Source organism: Pollicipes pollicipes, unplaced genomic scaffold (assembly GCF_011947565.3).
Source record: "Pollicipes pollicipes isolate AB1234 unplaced genomic scaffold, Ppol_2.1 Scaffold_3174;HRSCAF=3718_pilon_pilon_pilon, whole genome shotgun sequence".
In the NCBI taxonomy this organism is placed as follows: domain Eukaryota; kingdom Metazoa; phylum Arthropoda; class Thecostraca; order Pollicipedomorpha; family Pollicipedidae; genus Pollicipes; species Pollicipes pollicipes.
The window spans coordinates 29,102-36,543 of NW_023596243.1; positions in this window are offsets into that span (position 1 = coordinate 29,102).

Genomic DNA, 7,442 nt, shown 5'->3' on the forward strand with positions numbered 1-7,442 from the left:
ATCGAGCAATGTCTGATCGGCATATTAGACCTGCGCATTAAACCTTAGACCGGGACATTTTTGTGCAACGGCTTAAGAAGCGCTCGGAAGCATCGTTTCCATATTCAAAGCCATTTTCTATCTCTTAGGGCCCACGCCTTAGTGTTACCTGCGGCGACGGCGCCGTCCAGCATCGGTGACTGCAAGGCCAGGCGTCGGTTTACAGCGATATTTTGATCGGTACTTGATTGTGTTACTGATGACGTACCTTAATGGTTAAACCATGGTCAGGACTCAAATTTTTGCAATGTCGGCCTTTGATATCGTGTGGCAGCTCAGCTATGCAAGTTTTTACAATGAAAAGACACTGCAGGTATAACGACATATTCGCGCCAGCTGCAATGCACCTATTTACAATAGATTTGTCGAGCAAAGGCCCAATTCCTCCTGCCGTCAGTTCGCAAGCCGCACAATATGCTGATCTGCTTGCGCTCACTACACAGGAAGCAACAGCTGCCGGTGCTCGCCAGATACAACTCTAATGTAGTTGTGTTCAGCTAGGGAACGTCGCTACACGAAGGCTGTAGTGCCCATTGTCAGCAATTTCAACCACGTTGTCGTAGGTATCTAGGGGAGGGATCGAATCACGTGTTTTTATGTGTCAAGTCATGTTACAGACCAAGTGACTCGTGTTGACATGCAACTAGCAATGGTTCTGCGTACTATTTCGCCACGGAATCTAAGGTACCACAAGCGTTGGATTATTGAAGTTGGGTGGGCACTTCTGACACCGTCTTACAGTTCTTCGCAGCTTGCAAGCATCACATTTCATGTAGCATTTACCCTATGCCAACTCTGGCTTGGCGCATCACGCGGTATTGATTTGGCATCCTGGCTGGTCACTGAGTCTTGACAGCTCTGAACGCCATTGTCCGTCGCAGAAGTATATAGGATAGCATGCTGCAAATTGCGTAAAGCAGAAATGCTCACTGTTGAAAGTCTGGTGCTCTAATACTGTATTGTTGATCGTTTCACCTATTATATGGTGCCCCATTGTCTCTTCTAATGTATTGCTGGACATGTAACTGCATGTGTCTTTCTGGAAAGGTGGTTTTCATCATCCCGGTCTCTTGTTGCTATACTCTGCCGATTCTGTCATTCTGAATCGTCCGGTGTGGACAAATTTCAAATTCTGGAAGGTTGGTACATGTTCTAGGGCTAGTGCCAGGGCTCACCTGTATTTCGTGAAACGTGCACGCGCCGCATTAACTCCACAGATTTACCCGTCATTTGGCAAGGGTGCCCGCCCTCGAGCCTCACCGCCCATGAAGGTCTCCATTCTGCGGGCTGTGCGGCCGTAGTCACAGCGTCTATAAAACAACCAACCGGTTCGCGACGTTGCTGGAAACTGCACAGAAATGGATACGAATGGTTCGAAGACCCGAATATCAAGTATTTTCAGGGCACTGGGTGGTTCCGATCAAAAGCACATAGTATCTTGCTGAAAATGAACGCGGCCGACGCCGCGCGGCCTACGGAGACTGCAATGCCGGAGGTTGGGTTTTTGTTTCGAGACCTGTGAGCGCGCATGTTCAGAAACACGCCCATAATTTTCCTCACTAATCGATTCTGAGTGAAGGTTGAGCATTTCCACGTGTAGGTGAGTTGGCCTTCAAAGAAAAACGCCCTGACCTTATTTGTACTTACAATCTGCGTTCATTGGAGCCTTAATATCTCTGTTCAACGTAAAAGATTCTGGCAAAGCCTCTAATTTGGCGGTTTCAGTTTCATGTTCCGGAAGCTTCTGGCGTCCTCTTCCAGCAAACGAATGTAAAACAGAGATGAAACGAGGAAAACCCGTGCCCCTCTCTCGAAATCAAGCAGGCCACGTCAGGTGATTTTTTGTGGCCTGTTGCCATTAGGAGACCCTTGTCACCCAGCGACTTCTCCGTCGCCCCCCCCCCCCCCCCCCTCCAATGGTCTGAATACGCCCCTGATTTCTGTCGCATCAAAATATATTTGCCATGAACAATTCAACGATTATCTATTTCTGTTTCCTGCACCACCTACATAACAATCCATGCGCTTTTACTTGTTACTCGCCGAATATAACCGATAATCGCTGCCAGTATCATAGCTATTGGTAGCACGCCATCCCACCGATGGACCTATCACTCAAAACATTCGGATGTCTATCAACCGCAGCTTTGATGTCAAGCATGTGACTCCAGCGCCGTGGTAAACATTGCAGGTGGAAGATATTCGCGATGTGATGTGACGTGATGAGTGATGCGTGCTATGTTTGATAACAACTTCACTCTCTTTGTTTCACAACGCAAGGATGATTACGCATTGGACGACATTGTTCGCATTAGCTGAGCCGCCTTGAAAAATACCCAGCGTGCTAAATAAAATAATCTAAAATAATCTAAAATAAAATAATCTAAATTTCATGTAATCAGCACACGTTTGACTTCAACCACCTGTACCATGCAGTGAGGCGACCCAGCAAATGTTTCCCGTTCCATGTCTCTGCCCGTCAAAATGAGTATCATTGCAGATCACGTATTTAAACCACGTCTCATTGTCATCCTTCATTACATTTTTGTGAGGCTATGAAATGCATGCTTCTGGCTAAGTACATTTAGTCATATCTGGGTAAGCGGAAATAATACACAGTACCTGCTGATTCATGTCGTTTTCATTAAATCGTATATTTTTGTCCACGGATCCTTCAGTCTCCCCGGGGTGTTCACACTTTGTGGAACACAGAAGCCTGCTACTCATTTGCATTGCATTGGCCTGTGAGTAAATACCATCCTTATTAACGTCTGAACTTTCGGCAAGCACGCTCCACAACTCTGTGCTTAAGCATCCCGTAGCACACATAACTATGAAGTTTTGACACGCCGTGGACAACAACAAAGTTCGGAAAGCGAGGAAGAATCAGGTAGTTGGTATAGCTGATGCGTACTACGCACTATGGCCTATCCTAGCGTACTTGAACTGCATCCGTTGGCTCCCTCCCCTGGTCATGGAGTTTTTGCCACCGTTTCTATAACCAGCTTTAGGAGTGGCTGGTCAGGGCTCTTGGTTTAGTTGTTTGCCTGCCTAGGCAGGGGCGCAAGTATGAGCTCGGCAGGTATTTATTCGGAACTCCATATGCCAATGCCTCTGCTGGACTGCCCCGTTCTTTAGCTCCGCGGCTTCAACTATAAATGTTCGGACAGATACCGGGTCATTGAAAGTTGTGGCCAGGGTCAGTCTGGTTATGGACTGACTCTTCCGGACAACATGTGTCTCTAATGCCCAGTCTCAACGAGATCAACCAACAGGACCTGCCCTTGCCAGAAAAGGAACGCAAATTCGTACACATATACGTTTTTAGAGGGAGTAGGGGAGCCCTACTTCTCACTCTAAACTTCGCCAAATTTGCGCCCCTGGTCAATGCCGTAGCTGGGACAAAGAAATTTACGGGTCCTTTTTTACCTTATTAGGTGTAATACGGCAACCATTACATAAGACCATGATCACAGTTTTTTTCGCATACCAACTGAATGCTTCTCATGAAAATGGGTTATTGTCATCACTTATCCCCTGGAAACGAATGCTTAATGGTTCTGTCCCTCAGCCTCCTCAGCCCAGGACGAGCCAGGAAGTGCTACACCTGGCCAACGCTGGAAACATGTGTTCTCACGACAGACAAGAGCCTTGAAGCTTGTCTTAGTGGCCTTACAGTGTATACGAAGCCCAGCATGTCAACAAAGGTATGCATTTCACATAAAAGACTAAAGAGATTATTGTAAATTCAGAACTTAGATCAATTTAGACCCGTGTTGGTATCGCGTGCCACCATTACAGGTTTATCGCAAACATCGCATGCACCATCAATCGTATATCGCAACCATTGAGTGCAGCCAGGCAGCGCATGTCGAGCCGACTTGAAAGCATGCATTAGGTATGGTAAGGAGAAAGATGATGGACGAGCTCAGGGCGTACACAAGATTTCCCTGAGAAGCACACGGTCCGGCACACGGTCAAGGCCACAGTTCATGGGTGACATGGTCTGGTCACGGTTCACGGTCACGACCAACGGCTCACGGGTGACACGGCTCACGGTTCACCGGCGACATAGTTCGATGTACGGGTGAGACGGTTCAGTTCACCGGTGACACAGTCCGGTTCACCGATGATGCGGTTCGGTTCACCGGTGACGCAGTCTGGTGTACGGGTGAGACGGTTCGGTTCACGGATGGCAGAGTCTGGTTCATCGATTACACGGTTCGGCTCACTGGTGACCCAGTCTGGTGCATGAGTGAGACGGTTCGGTTCACCGGTGGCACAGTCCGGTTCACAGATGACGCGGTTCGGTTCACCGGTAACACAGTCCAGTTTACCGATGACACGGTTCGGTTCACCGGTGACACAGTGCGGTGCACGGGTGAGGCGGTTCGGTTCACGGGTGACACAGTCTGGTTCATCGATGATGCAGTTCGGTTCACCGGTGACACAGTTCGGTGTACGGGTGAGACGGTTCGGTTCACCGGTGACACGGTCTGGAACACGACCCGGAGGCCCGGCTATTGGGGCATGGCCGCCTGGTATGGATGCTGGTCCGGAACACGACCCGGAGGCTAAGCAACAGCATGATAAGTATACATCTGAGCAAAATCTATAGCAGCTACACCACGCCTTTCAGATATTATTGCAGAAAATCTCTGTTGTCAAATTGCACCCCCAAGTCCAGGGCTCCAGAGCGCTTTGAGTGACAAGCTATCACACATACAACGGCCAGTCGGGTGCCAAAACCAAAAGCCTTAGTTTTATATGTAGCGAGGTGAAACGTCCAGTAGATTTCAAGCATCCAAAAAACTAATTCCTCAGTCAAGCATTTCGCCTATAAATTTTGTGCAAGCGATGGCCTATGGCCGCACGGCCCCGGCCGTCCCCTCCATCACTCCCATCTCATCCCCCATCGCACAGACCACCTGCCGACGGTGACGCTGTTGCTGACATCATTCGAAAGTGTAACTACATTTAAGGAGCAAGTTATACACTGTATGCGCCCGCGCGACTAGGATCATTTGTTCACTTCACCTACGCCTTCGCTATCACGTTGTGCCTGCACGATTTTAGCTTTATCGAAGCACCACCCGATGCCTTCTAAAATTCTACGAGAATATTTTTGTTTCACAGTAGGGGCATAAAACTGCAGTTGCATACCCCAGTGGATCAGCGAGAGCTGACAACATGTAACACAGTCATTCATATATGCAGTTCTTTGTGTGTTCCATAGGTGTCGGTAGCCCGACTTTGGAGGTGTTCTGAGCGTTGAACTGCTTCTGAAGACTGTTCTGATGTTGTGTCATCCACTGATTCTTCTGATTCTTCGACAAGTCCTTGTTGTGTGGCAATGATACGTTTCCTATTTTATTTGGCTTACCTGCTTGTTGAGCATGCTATTTGGTCATCCGGTCTATAAATTCTGTTGGGTAGCCCTTGCTGCGTAACATTTCGGTTGTGTGACTTTTTTCCTCTTTCTATTTGCGTCATTGTCGCCGATTGCATTTGCGCAACGCTGTCTTGGATAACTTGTATAGTTCATACATGTGTGGCCTTTAGCTGTCATGCTGATTGATGTCGACGATGCTGTGAGGAAAAAACCAACGGCAACGTAATCATTACCGTACAAGAGCTTTCCAGGGAAGATTAGATCAGAAGAATATGTGGACGATGCAACATCAGGACATTCTTCTTTTCATTTAGCTTCGATTCGTATTTCATTCGTGCATGGTCCTCAACGAAGCTTTGTGGTACGTGGTGCACGTGTTTCTGACATGCGATCTATCCCCTGCCGGAGGAACGTAGTTGACGAGCGTATGTACATCGCGCTCAAGCTCGACGTGTATATGCTCGATGCTCGAGACGAGCTCGCGACGCCGCCACCGACATCATTGGCTGGATGGCGGGCTAGAGAGAATGGCGGAAGGCGCCGCGGCGCTCTACAATGCCGCTATGGCGCGCAGTGTCGCTATTACAGGGGCTATACAATCTGACAATCGAACTAAACTTCGTTATACGTAATTGTTATATTTTACCATAGCATGTAGTTATACGTGCGTCGCCTGTATGTTGTAGGTGTGTACCTTGGAAGATGGAATGTGCAATTCCGAAGCATCAGGTCAGCCAATAGATGCCAAACATTGGCGAGTTACTTCTAACTCTCAATGATGAACAGAAAACCGTTTTAAGAAAATTAGAGCAGGTGCAGAAGGTCTATGAAATGCATTTACGCCAAGGTCTTTAAAACACACACAACACACACACATAAATATATATAGTTATATATACATATATATATATATATATATATACACATATATGTATATATATATATATATGTACTTTTGAAACAGACAGACAGACGAAGCTCGCAGAACTTGGACGGTAGCTGACTGGTGACTGGCTCTTTTATATATTCCTCTCTTCATTGCATGTCGGCACCTTAAAGACTTAAAATCAGAATTGAACGCACGAGCATGCAAAGAACAAATTTTTCGCCGGACAGCACTCACTTTCATTTTGGCTTCGCGACAACAGACAATTCTTTGACCGTGTAGAAGACATCATCAGCCTCACACGCTGTGAATAACACAATCAACGCAGAAAATCACAATGCTGCGTGCTAATTCCCCAATACCAGCGCCATTCATCTTTGTCTTGTTCCTTGCGTAAGTGATTTATTTGCGATGCTGCTCCAAAGAGATAAGTCAGCAGTTTGATTCATTTGTCTGCTTAGAAGTCATTTGCAGTCATGAATGAGTACAGCGTGCAGAATGTTGGGTTTTCTTGTTTCGTGTATAGAAGATAAAATCCCAGTGTTTTGTGCAAGTGCTTGACGCGTGAGGGGAGTAGAGTTGTCAGGGTGCGTGTGATGCCTTGGTGCCCCCTCTGCGAGGTGCTCTGTGAGGTGTCGGAACAAAAATGTTGCATATATATACATATATATATATATATATATATATATATATATATAATACACCATTGTAGGATACGGAACCTTGCGGCAACACCTGGCAGCGGTCAACAGACGGGTGGAAATGGCTACGCATCGGAAATCGGTACTTTCAAACGCCTCATGAAATCAATTGATATGCGTGTAAAGGGTGTCCTGGACCAAATGTTTCACTGGTACAATTTTCAGGTTGGTAGTCGGACGGATTACCACACAGAGCGCCACGAATGCAAGGCGCAATGACGTAATCTCTCTTGCTCGTAATGCTGCAACTGCAAATTCCGTTCAGAGAATAAACTGGTCAAGCAACTGCGTTGCATTGATAAAATTACGGTCAGCAGCTGAAGGACATTTCGTCCCATCCTGGGGTCCCCAGCGGTTTTTTTGGTATAGCCCCAGGACCACACGAAACCCTCAGAGGGATGCATCACAATAGGCCAGTGCGCTA